This window comes from Cryptomeria japonica, chromosome 11 (assembly GCF_030272615.1).
Source record: "Cryptomeria japonica chromosome 11, Sugi_1.0, whole genome shotgun sequence".
Lineage (NCBI taxonomy): Eukaryota > Viridiplantae > Streptophyta > Pinopsida > Cupressales > Cupressaceae > Cryptomeria > Cryptomeria japonica.
The window spans coordinates 437,357,028-437,377,712 of NC_081415.1; positions in this window are offsets into that span (position 1 = coordinate 437,357,028).

The following is a 20,685-nucleotide window of genomic DNA, read 5'->3' on the forward strand; positions in this document are numbered from 1 at the left end:
GCAATATCTATCTTGTATGTAGTGTCTGGGCAAGCTGGGAATCTGAACTCAACGTCCTTCATAATTCCCACTACAGGAACTAACCTGTTGTCCATGGCATAGCATTTACCATAAGGTGTATCAACATGCATTCCCAATTCTTTCATGATGTCCTCTGGCATGATATTTATTGCTGCTCCTAAATCTATCATGCAATTTTTTAGCATTTTTGTGTTTATCAGCAATGTTAAATAGAAAGGATCCACTTGAGTGAGATTTTTGGTAATAGATGTGCCAATATAAACCACAGGAGGATCTTCTTTAGTTTTTATACCTTCCCTACTTACTTCTCCAACATTGGATATAATTTTCAACGTCTCATTCTTTTAGTCTAGAAATTTCATTACTTCTAGCAAGGGCATAGATATCTTCGCTTGAGACAATGCCTGAGACATGAAATAATTACTATTTGAAATAGGCTTTCTTGCTTCTTCTCCATAGGCTTAATTTGTTTTGGCATTTCTTCTTTCTTGACTTGTTCTAGCATTGCCTCCTTTCCTTTTTTGGCATTTGCATCCTTACTTTTGAAATTGTTGTCTTTGTTCCCATTAGGTTTTTTAATTTTGGCAAACATACTTGTTGGTTTTCCCTGTTCATTATTTACATTCCTACTTCTCAGTTGATAATTGCTATTAACTTGTTCTACTGCTGCAATAGTGAAGGCTTTCTTTTCTTCCTCAGATAAGTTCCTTAGTGAAGGCATTGTATCATCTTGAAATAATCTTCTCAAAGCTGGAATGTCATCATCATCATCATCTAAAAAGACCTATTGTATACTATAATGATGGTTTTCTCTCAGTTGCTGCACATCATAAAAATGCTCACCATCGAATGAGTCTTCATCCCTTCCCCAATATGGATAAAAAGAAAGTACATTTATAGTAGGTTCACAATCCTCATTATGATTTTCCTCCTCTATCAGACCTTGGGCAATCATGCACTATTGAACAACATGAGGCAGACTGCACACATCACACCATGGATATTCATCCACAAAATTTGTGGCCTTCTTCAATGGGTCAAGGGTTTTTTTGCTTACATTAGGCTTTACTAGCTTCCCATCCTTCCAGTTTGTATTATATGGCATATCATGTAGTCTCAGTCTATTGTAATTCATTTGTTTATTGTTTCTATATGGTGGCTTTTCATTAGGATTTTGCTTACCCTTTAGGTCCTTAAGTATGTCCATAATCTGAGTAAGCTCATCTTTCTTGGGAACCCTGGTATTATACAACTTTGGATCATCTCTCTTAGCAACCTTCCCAGCAACTTCCCTATTATTCTCAATGGTAGTAGTTGTCTTGAATGCTTGTTGTAAAGTATCAGGTCTATGAGACAAATCTCATAATGGGCTTTTCTGTCAAAAGCACTCAAATAAAAGTTAATCAGAAATGAATCAATAGGTCTGACATCTCTAGGTATTCTATTTAATACTTTATTAAATCTTTTATTAAACTCAGCTACTGATTCATTTTGATTCTTCTTTATACTTGTCAATTCATGGGATGCAAATGAAGGATCATTATGATCTCCAAATTCTTCCAAGAACAATGTTACAAATTCTTGCCAACTACCAATACATCCATTAGGAAGGCTTATATACCATTCTCCTACATCTTCTGTCAAATATTGAACAAACAACTTCATGAATACATCCTCATGAGGAACCTCAAATTCTTCAATGATATTTTTTACATTAACTACATGTTGTTCTATTGAATCAATTCCATTTCCTAAGAATTTGGGGATAGCTGATCTTAAATCATTAGTGATCTGGTTTGGATAACCAACAATGCTAGTGAAATCCAATTGTCTGTATCTTTCAATGATCATAGGCCATCTACCCCCTTGATTGTTGTTTTGATTGTTCATATTTCCTCTGTTGAATCCACTATTTCTACCATAATTACCATTGTTCCTATTGTTTCCACCACCATTATTATTGCCATTATTTCCATTATTACCTCCATTACCATTATTGTTGTTTCTATCTTCACCATTATCATTTCCATAATTGTCATTATTACCTCTATTATTTCCATTATTTTGGTTGATGCCATACCTATTACTTCCTCTATTATTATTTATATTGTTACCTCTATTTGAATTGTTCCATCTTCCATCATTTTCTCCATTTCCATTTCTTCCTCCATTATCCTGGCTATTTCTCTACCTTTCTCCACTTTGATCCCTATGCACATCCCTCCATCTTCTACCTCCATTTGATAATGGGTTATCAAAGGTTACAAAAGGTTTCTCTATTATTCTCATATTTGGGGGACTATATTTAGGAGTTTCTAGCCTACCTCCCTCACCTTTACTTTTGTCTTATATCCCTTCTGACCTAGGGCTTTGAATTGTATCTCTTTGTAACCCTAGTTTTTGTAATATCCAATCTGGTTGTCTCCTAAGAGCCTTTTCCATTTTGGATTCATCTCCATTTAGGTCAGCCATTTTAAGTATGATTTTATCCCATTGCTTTTCCTCTTGTTCCTTAGCAGTCAGGGTTTCATCATGGCCACCATTATTATCTTTTGCATTTAAGGCATAGAATGGATTTTCCTCCACATTTTCCAATGTATAACTAGATGAAGAGCCGTCCTCTTTTCTAGGAAACTTTTTATGACCCCCAAATGCCATACTTGGTGTTCGTTTCTTTCCTTTGTACCTTTTCTTTGGACTCAATTGAACAAGATTATCTTTCTCCTTATTCAGAGACCTCCTCCCCTCCATCAATTTTATTGATAAATGCCTAGGGTTTTCTCTAACTTTCTCAAAATCCCAACTATTATTCATGTATTAAATGTAGAGTTGCCACCTCCTGAGAGGAACAATATATTTTACTAATCTTCTAGGTTCTTTCCTCTAGTAGAGTCTAAAAAAAACCACACAAGACTCTAAATACTTCCTAAGACAACTCTCCAGTAGAGTCGCCAATCTGTTGGTGCCCAAAACCATATATTGGGAAACCAAAGACTTGCCTAATCTTCAGTTAACCCAATCAGCCTTGGCCAATGAACAGGGATGATTGAAGACCAAATCCCTCTGCACTTTAGGCTTCACTAAACCCAGGTGGGTGTACCTTACACTCTCAAGCACAAGAGAGGTTTATTTTAAGTGAATTTAAACTGTGAGAATTATTAATTGCGGAAATGGCAAAAGGTTTTCTTGCAATTATGCTAACAGAAGTGCTTTTTATTGAATGCCTTTAAAACTAATAAAATAGTTGTGAATATAGTTGTCTTATGTAAAAGATTACTATCTAGGACTTTAAGCCATTATGAAAAAGAGCAATGCTAATAGAAATTAGAAGATTTGTTTCTTTGATAAGGACCTAATGCATACAAACTTATTTGGCAAAGATTAATAACAGACTAGTGCCTTTATCTAACCATTAATGAGTAACTTTGTGGATGAAAATAACTTTAAACTCAAGAGACAGTTAGAAGACCATCATTGTGAAAGTTTCATTATGTGTTGCATGAACAATAAAAACCCAATTTAACATTCAGTACAACATCATATGATGGCACATCATAACAAATCTAAAAGATTTATCAAGAGGACATATGATTCTATCAAACACAAAATTACACATAAGAGTCTGAAGATAAAAGCATGAAATCTTGTATATTAACTTCTGGAATAAGAATGCACACAAAAAATACACTTACAAATACTCCAATATATTTAGTTTGCACAAAATAAATTCCTCATTCCTATTAGACTTTTCTAAAACACAATACTTGTAGTCTAGCCAGTGGCAGAATAATGTCTCTCTCGTTGTGATACAAAAATGACTCACTACATATATGTGAGCCAAAAGATTCAAGTGAAAGGATGCACCCTTTCATTTTATTAAACTAGACTTAACTATAACCTAATACCTAATTGCCTAACTGTCAGACATAAAACCAAAATTACAAACAAAGAAGTCAATTTTGGTCATCCCATAATGTGTTACATTTCTGAATATGCTCCAAATATTTGTTGTCCTGGTGAGTGCTGGTGTTGAATACAGTATCCCTGATAGCAATCTCCATGGTAACCATTCTCTCCATCTACTCACCTATCTCTTTCATATCCAAAACATCTGTCCAGGCAACATTAAGGGATGTGTTGAGTACATTCTGGCATTCTGCGATCCATACCCCTTTGTCCTTTAACTAATTAGCCTCATCCACAATATTTGGTATACCATATCTAACAATATCCTTACTATCAGTAAATGTTTGCTTGATGTCCACACCAAATGCCTTATGCTTGTTCAACCTTCTCTTAATATTTTCAACAATTTTCTCCTTGGCACTCTTCTCTTTCAACAATGCCTTCAGCTTCTCAAAAATTCTTTCATGAGAAGACATATTATCTTGAGTCTTCTGACAGTTGGTCTAGAATTCTTTGAGAACTTCTAACAAATTCTCAAACCTATTGGTCAACAAAACACAAGTAGCATCCACCCTGGCAATCATGATTTGCCTTCTTAGTTTTATATTTTCTCTTATTTGGTCCTCATATTTCTTTTTCAACTGCATACCAGCATCAGTTACTTGTGGTATTTCATGACCACGACTTCTTAACAAGTTTTCATATATTTTTTTGTATTTCTGACCCTCTTTTAACACCCACTGCATTTGGGTTTTATTTAGTTTTGCAATGTCAATCCCTAAGTTAGCAGTGACAATTGGATTAACCTCTCTTGCTTTCAGTCTCATCATATGCCCAAATGCTTTATCCACATCTATAATCTTGGGTCTTTCATTTGGGGGGTATAGGGCCCAAAGCAACATTTCCTCTTCATTAGGATGATATCTTGACCCATTAAAAGGTCGTCAACTCCCTGTATGTCTAATTTTACATCTTTCCTATCTGAGTGCAACAAACTATCAAAAATGAAAGAGTCACTTAAATCCCATCATGGGAACAGAATGATGCCTTTCTCACTAAGAAGTTGTCTCCCTCTCTGTGGTGTCATTGTAGCCACCTCTGCATTGATGTCCTCCTTCAATATTTTTAGCATCTCTTCTTCATTCTCAGGGGTGACATTTGGGATGCTCTCCCTTAATCTTTTTCCTTTGTAGTGGTACAAGAAGGACATAAACTCCTTGGACTGTACAAAAATTTCATCTGCCACAAATGCTACATGTACTTCCATCCTCACATCTGTGTTGGCATTGAGTCTCACTATAGCCTACTCCTGGCTCTCTGCAATTTCTTCTAGTTCAAGTGCACAGAGAGTAGATACAACTACATTCTCATCAGATTCACTCTCAGAGTCTCCTTCTTTTAAATCTTGAAGCCTCTGCTTCTACTCTTCCAATTTTTTGTTCAACTCCTCTAAGATGGCATCAACCTCACCCCGCTCCTTCTTCCTAAATAAATCCTCTATCTCCATGGGTATGTGCAAATATTCTCCCAGGTTCTAGCTCTTCCTGCAATGGTTAATATATCCTTCTTGATCAGAATTCTTCTGAGCCTGGTGTGCATACAGATTGTACTCCTCTACCAACTTATTTTCAATCATTTCATATGCCTTGGTAGACACAATGGTGAAATATTCAAAATGTAAAGTGCCAGGCATAAACACCTGCTTGTGTGCACCACTTAAATTCTTTTCATTTGACATGCTAAGCTACCTAACAATCTCTAGATATGCAATTTTGTTAGGCACTAATGTAGGCAGCATGAATGGAATACCTTCAAACCCATAAACCCTGAAAAAAATGAAATTATGGCATACAAACCAGTCACCCCAATTATGGTTGACCCTGCTATCTCCAAAAGCATGGGGTCTCATGAATATTTTAATCTCCTGTGAGATAGACCCCTCATATTCTATCCCAAACAATCTGTACAAGGTCTTGATGAAGTATTCTTCAAACAACATACCGTGTGATTTGTCGAACCTTGAGTCCCATAGGGATACCCATAATTGGATTCATTGGTCCTGTCCCTCTTTGTCTCTGGAAGCTACCCTTAACTCTTTGGGCCAGAGACCTTTCATATGACCATAAAACAAAACCATATGCATTAGCAATGAGTAAAATTTGAAGGTGGGGTTTGACTCTATTTTCAAACTCAAAAACCCTTCATGCAACTTCTCTACCAAGTATGTTGCATAGTCAAATGGCCTCAGCCCATGCATCTAAATGTCCACAACCAACACCAATCGGCCTATTCTTGTAACATCAAGAGATTCTTCCCCGCAAAGCTAGCCGCATGCCAATTATGTGTACTGCAAGTATTGCCTAAACAAGGTAATCTCAAAAGGGGGAACATCCTACTCCGTGAGTCGTCCCTTCTCTTTTTTGTCAATTGCCAACTTCCATGTTGTGTGAGCGGTGTCCATTTGGGCATATTCTTCTTCTAGGTCTATGAAGGATAAGGGCATGTAGGGTTCATAAGACAAGTCGAAAACCTCCAAAATAGACCCGACAAATATCCGAATGAATGGATCCCCATTTGGCAATTAGATGCATCTTTTTTATTTGTTGTATTTCATTGTGAGCAATTCCAACAATCTGAGATTCAAAAAAACATTTGGTACCACCAATCTCCCCAAATTTGTCGTCCAAGGGTTTGACAATGTCATCTCCTTGTTTCTCTTGAGATAGTGATATAAAAACAATTAATGGCCCCTAATGGTTGTCCATATGTCCCCAACCCCTTTTTACTTATCTTCCAATTGATCCTTGGGCAGTAAATTTGTTTTAGACCTTCTTGACTTAGCACCAGATGACTCCATCTGGTCAATCATATCCTAGTTCAATTCGCATTTTTGTACACCCTCCATAGACTTCACCTTTTTTTATTTATCTGACTGTGTATCTGAAATCTCTATGACCTTTCTCTTTCCTTGTGAACTAGAAGCCTCCATGATTAAGTGCTTGAACTCTTAATTACCCGCGCTTCTTGTCTGCAACTTCAATGTTAATGGACAAGGTTTTGGGTTCCTTTCAAAAACATATTTTTAATTTATCAAAACTTCAATTTTAATGGCTAAAGAGACTGTGAAAAGTTCCTGGCACAAGCACTCTTTCTTTATGCTAGATATGCAATGGCTAGGATCTGTAACGATAAAAAAACTCATCAATTTTGCTTCGTGCGGATCAAATCTTCCTAATCACAAGCATTAAATAATGGCTATCGTATAAGACATTCTAATGGCTAATCGATGTAACCCCACCTGATAATTCAATTATTTGGCACCATGCGTTCCTTAAATTACCTTTTTGTCTTTCTGATTGGTATAGGTCATTCTGATCAATTCATCTGATCTCGCTTTGGCTGTTTCACTTTTCTCTTCAAGGCTTAACTTATCTCGATGGATCCACCTTTTGCTTTTATTAGTTAGCATTTCTCTATGTTACATTGGGGTATGTTTCTCCAATGAAACCTCCTTCTGTTTATTTCTTCAGTCGCTCCATCGGCCTTCGGAGTGAAATTACTTTACGATTCATCTAGTGGGCCCATGACATCTAACTTTCTCTTTGATCGACGTAACTTTCACTGATTACTTCATCGGGCGTCGGAGTAGCATGTTTCCTTTACCTCCGATAGATATAGTCTCCTCGATAGGTCTGCCCTCTATGGTATTTTGCCCATCGGGCATTGGCATAACTTTAATAATGTTACTCTAGTAGCGTAAGCTATCTCTATGAGTCTTTTGCACCTTATTCTCCTTATCGAGTTGCTTCAATTTATTGGGGTAGGCTCTCTCAATGTAGTCGACTTTTCTTGTGGTGAGCTCGTCTTCCTCATCAGGCATCAGGATGACCCAAAATGCATCTCCCCGATAATGTACATTATCCTGATGATTCTTGTTTCCTTTCTTGCTCGGTACCACTTTATCGAAGAAATTCTCTCTGATAAGGTCGCCTTCTCCACTTAATCTATCGGGTATTGGGGTAACATAAATTAGGACCTCCCAATAACCCAATGTCACCACTACAAATAGATCACCTCACCAGTTATTGGCAAGATTTTCGCCAACAACCCCATTGGGTATTAGGATAACATTTTCTCCTCCTTGCCGATAGTGTAGGCTACTCTAATGACTCTAACTTCATCACCACAACTTGACCCGATGGATCTCCACTTAGTCACACTTTTTCTTGCCACTCTCACTTTAGGAAACACATTTGGCATGAGTTACTCCGATCAACCTACTCCTTTCTCCTTGGGCGATCTCATCAGGATGACATGCTGATAAGAAAAATTTTGCAGTTTTTGCAAAAGAAGGCCCACCTTATGGATGTAACTTTTAACAATCATACTAAAGGGTTTTTTCCCACACCATTTACCTCTTTGAACATGCTCACAACCCTGCTCTATGCTAACCTTCCATAAAGTATTCTTATAATGGTGAAGATGAGGATTGCCAGAATGCCATCATACTCAACACTTCCCCAGAATATGCCCAAAGTGATGCCCTTTTATGAAGACATTGCAATACATCACTTGCACATACAATCCCGCAATAAGCACTCCTATGATGAAACTATATACAAAAACATCCATATATAGCACAAAGATATTTTGTAAAAATATGTGCTAATAGGACTTTCACATCAAGGCCTAGTTGAGGGTTCAAATCTAAAAGAGTCAAGAGTTGGGCTTTCAGATGCAGGACTAGTTGGGGATCTAAATCTGAAAGAGTCGGGAGATGGGCTTTCAGGTCAGCGGCTAGTTGGGGATTCAAATCTAAATGAGTCACAAGTCGGATCTCCAATTTTGAACCCATTGTTAGGTTGGCTTCTTAGTGACTGCACAACCACATTGGTAATTATTTATCATTGCATTATATTTTTTTCCATCATTGCATGGCATGGTTGCTGGAACTTGGGACTTATAAGTGGAAATGTAGATATATTTATGGGCATAAAAATCATCGATGATATGTGATATTTTATTTGAGAGAATTATGATAGTGTCTCTTCTGGTGAGGAAGATGAGGCCATCGACAATGTAGATGAGCGTGATTATACTGATGCTCCATGTGGTGAGAGTGAAAAAGGGGATGTTCGTAGAGAGAATGAGGTGAGCATAGAGTAGGAGACTGAATGGCAATGTGATTCAGTCAGCGCTCACAAATAGGAACAAGGAGGAGGGGCGAGTAACAAGGAGGTCCACTATTAGTCATTATATTTTGGATTATCTTTATAATGCTTGATTAGTGCAAAATTGAATGTGACGCTTTATCTTTGTTGGTTGTGCGTAGCAACAGGCCAATCATAAAAGAGAACATATTAATGGCAGGTTGCACTACTTTTGTCTCTTTCATTATTGTTCCCATAATGGAGGCCGTTAGTTTTGGGAACTAGGGGGGCTTAATATGCATAGTGCTAGAGGACATCAACTTCCATTATTGGGGATTGCACGATGCAGTCATGAACCCTGTGGTAGTGGACAACACAACATGGATCATACGAAGAAATCACTGATGTACTTGAAAAAGAGGGAGTCTAATATCGAATACCAAATGGGTGTACGACATAGTATGCAAAAAAAATGTGTCATTGATTGGGTTTGCATGGAATATGGCAAGAAAACACGTGATGAGCTTCCTACCGAAGGGAAGGAAGAGATAAAGGAAGCAATGTGAGTGTACAATAGTAGTCCGGTGAGGGATGCAGGAAGGAAGAAGGTTTAAGAGTTACTGGAAAGAAAGAATATTGCAATAGAGGTAATTTTTAGTGATCCTATTGTTTTGTAGTTTATGAAATTCCTTTAAACATGTGAAGAATGTCTTACTGAGCTATCCTATCATGCTACCCAAAGTTTAAGTGACAATGCAGGCCATGGCAAGGAGGTTCTGGCATCGAAGGCTAATCACGAAACAAACATGCCAGTGAATGAGGGTGCATTTGTTTAGTTGGGGAAGCCAAAAAAAAAAAAAATGTTGTGAAAAAAACAAGGCCGACTTCAGATCGTGAAACAAATGAGGGTGCATTTGTTTTGTCGAGGAAGCAAAAAAAGAAGAATGCTGCAAAAAAAAAGGCAAACTTTAGATCCTAAAACAAATGTGTCAGTCAATGAGTCTACATCTAATTCATCGAGGAAGCAAGAAATAAAGAATGCCACAGAAAAAACAAGGCTGACTTCAAAAGAGGCCACACATTTGTCATCGAAGGTGACTGTATGTTGGCATGTCCATATGTGTGTTTTCATTGCATGGTATGCTTTGCACTCCACTGTGTAGTATGTTGACTATTTCGTCCATGTCATTGTAGGATGATTTTGATGGGGTCCATGGAGGGAGCATGGAGTGTCTTGTGGTATTGAATGGCATGGAATGTAGTGTGCCCAAAAAAGCAAGTTGAAAACCAAGTCAAACATCTCGGATGTCTATTAGGAGGAAGAAGGTGAAGGAGATGACGATTGAAAAATTGAGTGCATGCAGTGGCGAGATGATTGCAAAGAAGTCTCCTAAACTAGGCTAGAGGTTGGAGGATAGGTGCAAAGATGAATAGGTAATGTGGTGCCATTGTCCATGACATGGTGTGTTATACTATAGAGTAACTATTTTTTGTATGCAGTCGATCGTAGTATTAGACAAAAAACTTCAGAAGTCTATTTGGAGGGAGAAGATGAAGGAAATGTTGAATAGAAATTTGAGTGCATGCAGTGGCGAGAAGATTACAAAGGAGTCTAATGAATTGGGGTAGACATTGGAGGATAAGAGCAAAGATGAACAAGTATTGGGCTCTTATTTTGCATAACAGGTGGTGAGAGGTAGTGTTATACTGCAGAGCATTTTTTATGTTGTTGTGGTTTGTTTTCACTATATGTGTTCCTGTTATTGCCTTAGTTATATAAAATTCATCGGCCTTGGTCCAGTAGTGTTCGTAGGCATATGGGTTTAATGTGTACTTGCACTCCTATACAATGTGTCATGTTTTGTAGAATAATCTGATAGAAGAAAGAATTGAGAGAGAGTCTGGGGGAAATGATGATGGATGTACAAATACAGATCGTGACCGTGATGGGGCAAACAGGCTGGGAGAGATAGCTATTTTGGTACTGTTATTATATTGCCACAAATTGATTTGCCTATGTTTGACGGTCAGCTATAAAGAATTCTATTTAATTGACTGCGTCCACTCCTTACTGATGTAGGCAACCGTGGAAGACAAAGAAGAGTGCGCCAATGAATATTCTCATGTTGTTGATGTTGGAATTGAAGTCCACTTACTAGTGGATGGGGCAGTGGTTGAGGAAGGCATTGTTGATGGCCTAGGGAAGGGTTTAATGTGTCATACTATTCCAGTCCCATTAGATTGTGCTAAAGTTCACATCATGAAAGTCTTTGATGCAAATGCCCAGCTGCCTCGCCTAGGTCCTTTCACCGATGTATTGTCAGATTCCCTAAACTCGTGGGTGGTTTGGCCTATTGAAGACCTAGTTTGTTCCCCACTCATGGTAAGTTTTGAAGATGAAAAGATCCCTTCCTCCGTCTTCTGATTCCATCATTTATCTTATTCCAATGGAATGAAATAGATAGCACTTGTATGATGTCGTTTGTATGTGGCAGGATAAAGTTGGCGAAAGTGTCAAGCCACAAAAAGAGGATGTTAAACATGGCCCTATGATCAGATGGGTAAGTTAGAGGCTACGATCACTTGGCATCACCCCTCCCATGTTGCATAAGCATGAGAAGAAGTGTAAAGCATTTTATGGTCTTGTCAACTCCATTGTGCAATCCAGACAACGGAGGTGATAATATTTTTTGATCTGCGTTGTCGTTCCTCTTTTCTAATATTTAGAGTGAGATACTGTGGTGGAAGATCAATCTTGATAGACTATTCAAATGGGATTTGGAGATGTTATATTGAGATGGCTTTTACCTTACCATAGTTTAGACCCTCTTAATAATTATTTTCATTTTAAATGTATTGTACTTTATTTTCAACCTTTCCTGCTATTTTAAGCAACATAATTGTAAAGGCTTGATTTGTTGGACTGTTTCATGGTGATCCTACACCATCAACTACCCTTTAATAACTTCAAAAACCTATCTTTGGTGTGCCACATTTTTAATAATGATAGTGGATGGTAGAATAAAGTTGATGATAGTCATTTATTGTTCAAGTTTTGTTCAAGGTCTCTTACTTATTGCATATGCATAGGTTTTGTTATTATGTAGCAATAGGGTTCCTGCAACTCTTTTACATATATAGATCAAGCAGAATGTTTGATTAAAATTGTGAACCATGTGCTCTTTCCACTGTATCTTATGATAGTTCAATATACCATTGTTATTGTTTTTTTTTTAACACTGAATCTAAAATGAATTAACAAAAAAAATAACCAAAAAAAAATCAATTAAAAAACAACAGACTTGTGTTATAGTTTCATGGCACATGTATAATAAGTTGGATGCAGGACAAGGAGTGGTGAGTGATGGAGTTATCTTCCCAAAACATGGATTCCCAATTGGCAGGTAACCTGCCATCCAAGTGCCCAGTTTAGTGAACATGTTAACTTTAGTGAACATGTTAACTTTTATATTGTACATAATGTTATTCATGCAAAAATGTAACAGATACCTGTTCATTTCGTGTTGCATAAACTATTGTTTCCTACATTTTTAATGTTGTCTTGCCTAGCTGTGTACTGATACTTCTTTTTTGGCATTGTTTGCAGGGATGGCAATGGGAAGAGAAGGCACATGAAAATGAAAGGGCGTTGAAACAACTATACTAGAGAACGGAATGCCTGCTATGAATTCATAGGTGAATGGGACACCGGATGTTCTCACCTTCGACGGTAGTTTAGGGAAGTCTACAAGACAACCACCACCACCCTTTGCAGACTAGAATGATGGGATGGATAAAATGAAGTTTGACTCCATGCATGTAGAACTAATAATGGAGAAGGTCAAAATGGCCCATGCTGAAAATGAAAGGCTAAAGGGGATTATTCCTGATCTTGAATGGAGATTCACTAAAGTGAAAAGGAGATGCATTGAACTCAATAAGAAATGCATGGAACTCAATAACAAGGTCATGGACTTTGATGATAAGAATACAAACCTTGAGCTGGAAGTGCATAGACTACAGATGGAAAATGAGAGACATGAGGTAGTGCATGAGGCATGCGCTAAAAGCAGCAAAATCATAAGTGACCAGATGCAGGGCATGCTAGATTTTTGTGTGCAATGCGCTCAGTACTAGAAATGGAGGTACAAGGAGGTGTCTACCTTCGTAAATGATGAAGATTCTAGGAAGAATGTTCCTCCCCTTACTCTGAGCACTGGGGGAAACAAAAGTGATTTAAATACTCAACCTCTGCCTCCATAAGAGGCTTGTACTATTACGAAAGTTTTGTAGATGTATATTGCTAACCCCTATTGAATAAAATGTCAGCAGTGGTGCAGACTGTTTGTAATTAGACATATTGGTATTTTGTCCAATTATTTCATTTAAGAAAACACTTTGTATGCATCATGAATGGTTATTTTCAATAAATGTGATTGACTTCACTTAAATAGCTTCAATGGTTAATGAGTGGTTTCTTGTACACTTTTTCATGCTTTTTGAATGGTTATATGTGGTTTTTCTACACATCTTGTATGATGAATGGTTTTTTTTACTTCTCTTAATGACTTCTGAATTAGTCTTGACCAACAAATAGGAATGATCGATAGATCAAATTGTAGAAGTTGAGAAAGCCAACTTCACAGACCCCGAAGATCACCTGCATGCAAATAACCTGTCACAGAAAGAAGAGATGGAGACAAACAAGCAAGGGTGCTCTGAAAGCTGAAAAATGTATTCATCCAAGAGAGAGATAAATTACAATGATGAATCCTTATAAAAGGATATTGTGCAACCCTAAAAGAAACCCTAATAGGTAGACATTTAATAATTAATATAATTATTAAATGTCACAAATGCAAACTAAAGTGAAATCTTAAGAGAGGAATAAAGGTAATTTAATCATGTTGATTAAATTACCTTTATTCCTCTCTTAAGATTTCACTTTAGTTTGCATTTGTGACATTTAATAATTATATTAATTATTAAATGTCTACCTATTAGGGTTTCTTTTAGGGTTGCACAATATCCTTTACTCTAACACAAATTCCCCTGTACTTTAGGCTTCACTAAATGAAGGTGGGTGAACCTATACTTGAAACCTAAATCTGTAGGTTAAAGGTTTTTATATAGCAGATTTAAAAGAACCAGTAATTGTAAGATGGTAATTTTTATTAACTTTCACCTAGTTATAATACTTGCTTATTGAAGATTGACAAATGCTTATTTATAAATGAAGGATTGTAAAAGATATGCTTATATGAATTTAAAGTATGCTTCCTTTAATGAAGATTTCTCTAAAAATACCCCATTTAATCACATCAAATGAACAAAAGACTAGTGCCTTCATCCCTAATTAATTTTACACCACTTCAATTGAGAAATCCTACGTATAACCCTGGAGACAGTTTTGATAACTTGTTCTTATAACAAGACCATCACTTCAAAGGCATCTCTATGAGTTGTAATCAGAATATAATATACATTTTAGTCTTATTGAATTTAAATTCTCTCTAAAAGACCAATAAGACAATCTGAAGTTTGCCAATCAACCCTTCAAATTGATATTCAAAATGAAAAATAAATTGAATCACAAGTACATAAGATAGCACATCAAATTAATCTAGTTAAATAGATTTATCACATGGAACTGATCAACCAATTGAAAGGTAGATACCATCAAAGATAAAGAAATACTTGATTTTTATATTGAGAATGAAAGATGAAATCAGTTGGTCTCAACACATATTGTCCTCCTCCAACTTAGTATTTCCATAAACAACTTGCATAAGTACGACATAGGATATTTTCTTTAAAAAGTAATAGAAAATGAACACTGTCCCCTCTTTCTAGAAAGATCCCCTACATATAAATGAGGATTCAGTTCCATAATGAAAAGGCATACCCTTTCATTTGGATTCCAACTAAATAAACCTAAATAAAAACTAAGAAGCCAACTCACTAAACTGACTTGACTACTGGACTCATTACATAAAAGCATTCAAAAACAACAGTTTGAAATATTTGGGAATAATTTTAATCTGTAAGGGCCTCGCCACATTTATGCTTCAAGTACTCTACTGATTTGTAGGTGTCTGCATCTTGGATTGGGTTCCTAACAATGATCTCCCATTTGATGAACTTTTCCATATGTTCCATAGTCCCCTTTAATTCAACACCATCAACCTGGGCAATATCGAGGGCAGCATTGAGAAGACTTTGCCAATCTGAGATCCATTTGTCTTTGTCTTTAATCTCTCCATTCTGATCAATCAACTCTGGGAAACCTTGTTGCACTATCTGTTTACATTCATCGTATTCATACTGTAACTGTTCATCAAATTCGTTGTGTTTCGCCAACAATCTTTCTATCTTTTCAATTTCCTTGGATTTTGCTTTGGCCATTGTCCTATCATGCAATTTAGTTCCCAATCTATTTTGAATCCTATTATGCAAAACTGCATTGTCCACAGTCTTTTGAAAAACCATCCATAATTCTCCCAGAAAACCTTGTAGGGTCTCAAATCTTTTGGTTAGGAATACAGAGGCAGTATCCGCTCTTACAATCTATATTTGTTTGAGTAACTTTTTATTTTCTTGTTTCAGCTCTTTGCACTTCTTCTTCTTCCGCTGTGAGTTATCAGAAGAAAGAACAAGTGATACTAGTTGTCCACTTCTTCTTAGTGTTTCTTCATATAGTCCTTTATATTGGTCTCTTTCCCTTACTATCCTGATCATTTGTGCCCTGTTAAATTTTGAAACATCAACAACAATATCTACAGAAACAATAGGGTCAATCTCCCCAATGTTAATATTCATCGTATGGCCAAAATATTTATCAACATCAATGATTTTAGGCCTTTTATTAGGGGGGTACAAAGCCCATAACCATAGAGCTTCTTCATCTCGATCAAACCATGACCCAATAAATACATCAGTAACACCCTATACATCTAATTTAAAATCCTTATTCTCTGAATGTAGCAAATTATCAAAAATGAAAGAAGCATTAAGCTCCCATCCATGGAACAAAATCACTCTAGCCTTTGTGAGCAATTGTTTTCCCTTCTGAGGGGTCATTGTGACCAACTCAGCATCTATTTCCTCTTTCAACCTTCTCAGCCATTCAGCTTCATTTTCTGGTGTTATGTTGGGAATGGAATCCCTCAATTTCTTTCCCTTGAAATTATATAAAAAATGATTTGAATTCTATTGATTTAATAAAAACATCATCTGCAACAAAGGCAGAATATTCTTCCAACCTAGAATCACCATGAATCTGTAGTTTTGTCACAATTTGTTCCCATACATTGGGCTCCTCTTCCTTCTCTGGTACTTGATACCTAGAGATGGCTCCACTCTCATTAGATTCACTCTCTGCTTCTTCCTCCTCAGTTCCAATTTCCTGCAATTTTTGTTTCTTTTCTGCCAACTCCTTATTTAGTTTATCAATTACCTCTTGGGCTTCTATATCTTCCATATTTCTGAAAATATCTTTTGCCTCCATACTTGAGCACAGATAATCTCCTAGGTTTTGCCTCTTCTTGCAAGAATGTATATAAGAGAGAGATATCGAGATAAAATAGTAAACCATTGTTTCACTTTTCAATTCTGATGAGATAATGGTTCATCAAGATATATCGTCCTGATGTATATTTCCCTCTGCAAAACCTTTCTTTTATCTCGATATCTTATTCTTCTTCACCAGGATATCCTAAGCCAACAACTTTATTTTCTAATGCATCGACGTAGGTTGCCCTGATACTTTCATTGACTATCAGGTTAACTTATTTGGCATCATAGTGATAAGTATTATTTCCCCCATGACTTTCTTTTCTCTACAACCTTCACCAATGGACATTTTCACTATTGCTCTTATTGGTATAAGTCTTACCAATAGCCTCATTGGTTATCAGCAAGACAATTTTCTTCTTTTGCCGCTTATGTTCACTATATTGATGAGCCTTATCAGTATATGCTTCTTTGATATAACCGTCATTGACTCCATAATATAATCGCCAAGACTAATGTCGATAGTTTAGACCTTGGATTTCCATGCATGCTTATCGGTATATGATATGCTAATCAAAAGCTAGTATTTGTTGCCTAAGTGTTTTTATCGGGGTGACTTAGTCCGATAGTAAAAATTTCCATTATTTGTAATTTTTACTTCCTCTTGAGGATACAAAAGATTAATAATCAAACAGGAACTTCTTCCATTCATAAGGGCTATGCCTTTTCTCATTATGCTTCCTGAGATGCTATAGAAACTTACACCTTGGCAAGACTCATGCCTACAAGGATATCAAATTGCCTTATCCTATCTCAATGCCACCCCCAACATGCCTAGCTAATTGTTGAATCTCAAGAGATAGGTCATAAATAGAAGAGGACTAATATTGTGAGATCATCCTGTACAAAAAATCCAACAGTAACTATTCTCATGATAAGAAATGTTCAATGTATAAAACCAAGAAATAGAGGAGAACAATATTATAAGAGAATGATTAATTTGAAAAGTTATATGCTAACATCTTGTACACTTTTTCATGATTTGTGAATGGTTATATGTGTATTTTCTACACATCTTGTATGATGAATGGTTGAACAAGGTGATATGTGCCTCTTCAGTTGATTATAGGGTTATATATGTTTTGCATATGAAGAATAGTTGTATGTGGCTTTCTCAAATGTCTTTGCTTTCATATACATGTTGGGAATGTGTTCTAAACTTACTTCACTTGATTTCACTAGAATCGAGTATATTATGTGATGTTATAGGGAGTGTACCTTAATATAATTGATAAAATATTCATCATTAGGTTGCACTAAGCCAGAGAGCAACTAATGTTTAGGGTGAGCATCATGAGACCTAAGTCACATTGGTAGTGCTTCCATGTGCATTTTCAATGATTAATTCGATGAAATAAACATAAAAATTGATTGGGATGTGTGTCAAATTGAATTAACATTGTCTTGGATGTGAATTAAGTTCCTTAAAGCCCTCTATGATAGGGTTAGAGAAGAGGGTTATGTGACATGGCTAGAGAAGAGTAGCGACAATACATATTAGATAGGATCACATAATTTTTCAATCAAGGAAATACAAAGTATGTTAGTGAGGAAGACAAAGATGTGTGCTATAAAGTCACACCAAAGTAAATATTAAATATAGATAAATGAGCATTTAACCATTTAAGCTTTACCACACGAATAAGATGAAGTATAACACGTAGGGTAGTTATACTTGTATTCTTGAAACAAACAAACTGAAATTGAAACTAACACTTGAAATGAGCAGATAAGTTTTCAGATTCTTCTATTGATTTCACCACTGAAATGAGGTACAACATACTATTAAAGTATTCTCAGAAGATCTAGTTTATTTTCTATTGGTCTTGGTTTCTCCCTTTTATACAAAAATGGGAGAAGCAACAACCTTCAGACCATTACAAGACACCTCTTCATAACTTATTGACATAATGGAGAAATGACAGAAATGAGAAATTAAAATTTGAAGACAATTGCAACTCTCGGCTTTCGCACCTAGCAATCTCTGTTATCAGTTTGCAGGCACATTCAGATGAGTCACTTCACATTGGTAAACTTCATAATCATTGGGCCACTGAAATTTCAGAATGATGGGCATGTTCATCAAATGATCTTTCCACCTCTTGTCTGTTAAATTCCTCACCTCTGCAACAAACCTGGCATAACCAAAATCCACATTTATAATCCCATCTTGAAACACATGAAAGATCTCAACATTGATATCTCCTTCCTCCTTCAAATGTGCAATGATCTTTGCTACAATATGGGTGAAGTCACTTTTCCAATCATCGAAGTCCTGGATATGCTTGTCATTGTCTATGATACGAGGGATAGTCCAATGCTCAAATGTATGGAAATAATCAATTTTCTCTCTCACCTTTTTCTCCATACTTCTAACATCATTGAGTCCACTTTTGATTGTTTGCACCATTCGCCAAGTTTCTTTTATTTTCAGTTCAACATCAGGGTTTCTCTGAGTCACCTTGCATAGCATTTCTAATGTCACATATGCAGGTTGCCACCTGTTTGACAAGTTTTCTAATTTTGGCCTATTCTCTTTTAACACTTCTAACATCTTCAACAAATTCTAATAACTCCCATATATCTCTTCCAATTTATCAACTATAAAGTTGACCCTGTGTAGGAGAATTTGTTCAAAAACTCATTGAGTTTCTTGTGCCATTTTTTGTAGGATCTCCTCATTGGCAGCCCTCATATCCTATATCTCATTCTCGTATTTATTTTTTCTTTAGTCCACTCTTTGTTGTCACCTGTTTTATCAATTTTCTTTGAAGGGGAATGTGTATGTAGAATGATTGCCTTATTTTGATTGTTAGGCTAACCTTCTAACTTTCCTCTCAACGTAGCATTCTCAAGATATAACCTGTTTATTTCATCATTCATATCCTTTTGCCCAGCCTCTAGTTCATGTAAATTTCCTTCCATTTGCTTTGTTGCATCCCTTGTAAACATTGCAGAGTGCATGGTCATTGTAGCAGCCTCTAATGGAGATGTTTCTTTTATGGATTTGAAAAGTGTTGCCCCCTGACTTTCCTTTACCAAATCAACCAACTTCGTCTTACGAGTACTTTTTGAGCTTGCCCATAAGGATAATATCTTAGTTTTGGGATTATACCCTATTCCACTCACCCCTTCATATGAATCAAATTCAGCAATTAGCATTGGATCATCTTGTTGCCTGACCTGATCCAACAAGAACATTTGTTTCATGGTCATTCCTAGAATTACGAGCATGGTACTATTTAAAACCATTTCTCTTGCTTCTACAAGGGTCAACTTTGTTTCATCCAATCTCATTTCTTTCAAAGTTTGAGCAATCACCTCTTCATGTTTCATTTCCTCTACTCCCCTGAGGTTCACTTGTTTCCTCTCTTCAAATTCCTTCATTTTTGTCTTCAACCAGAAATCTTTAAATTCCTAACTATGGACGAAATTGTCATCATCAAGGAACCTCATTAACATGGCCACTTTTCATCGCTAGTATTGATAGGATTTGCCACTTTTGTTACTTGGGCCTCATAGCCATGTACCTCTTCCTGGTACTTGGTGGAACCATATTTTATTCATCAGATGGCTCCTCTATCCCTGGGGCCCTCAATGCAGTAACAAATTCAAGTGTATCGTCCTACTTTTCATGCACTTCTCCCATGGATTTGTTATTTGTTACCTCTTGAATCACAACCCCTATGGGTTTCTTTGGTGGACCCTCAGCCTTTTGTGGTGGGGCTTCCACACCTAATGATTTGCAATAAATATTTTCAAAAAATTTGAAACACAATTCTATTCTCTCCAACCCATCAGTCACACCAACATAGAACCTAGGAAAAGATGGATCCTTTTGTTTCTTTTCCTCTTCAACTCTTGCTATGATTTCCCACTTCTTCCTTCTATCCATAATTTCTCCATTTGATGTGAGATTTTTGATCAGGTCTTCTTCTATTAGTAACTCATGTGAAACTGACTTAATAACATAGCTGATATGGTTTTCAGGATCACACATTCTTTCCTTACCATGTTTCAGCTTGAAATTGATGTT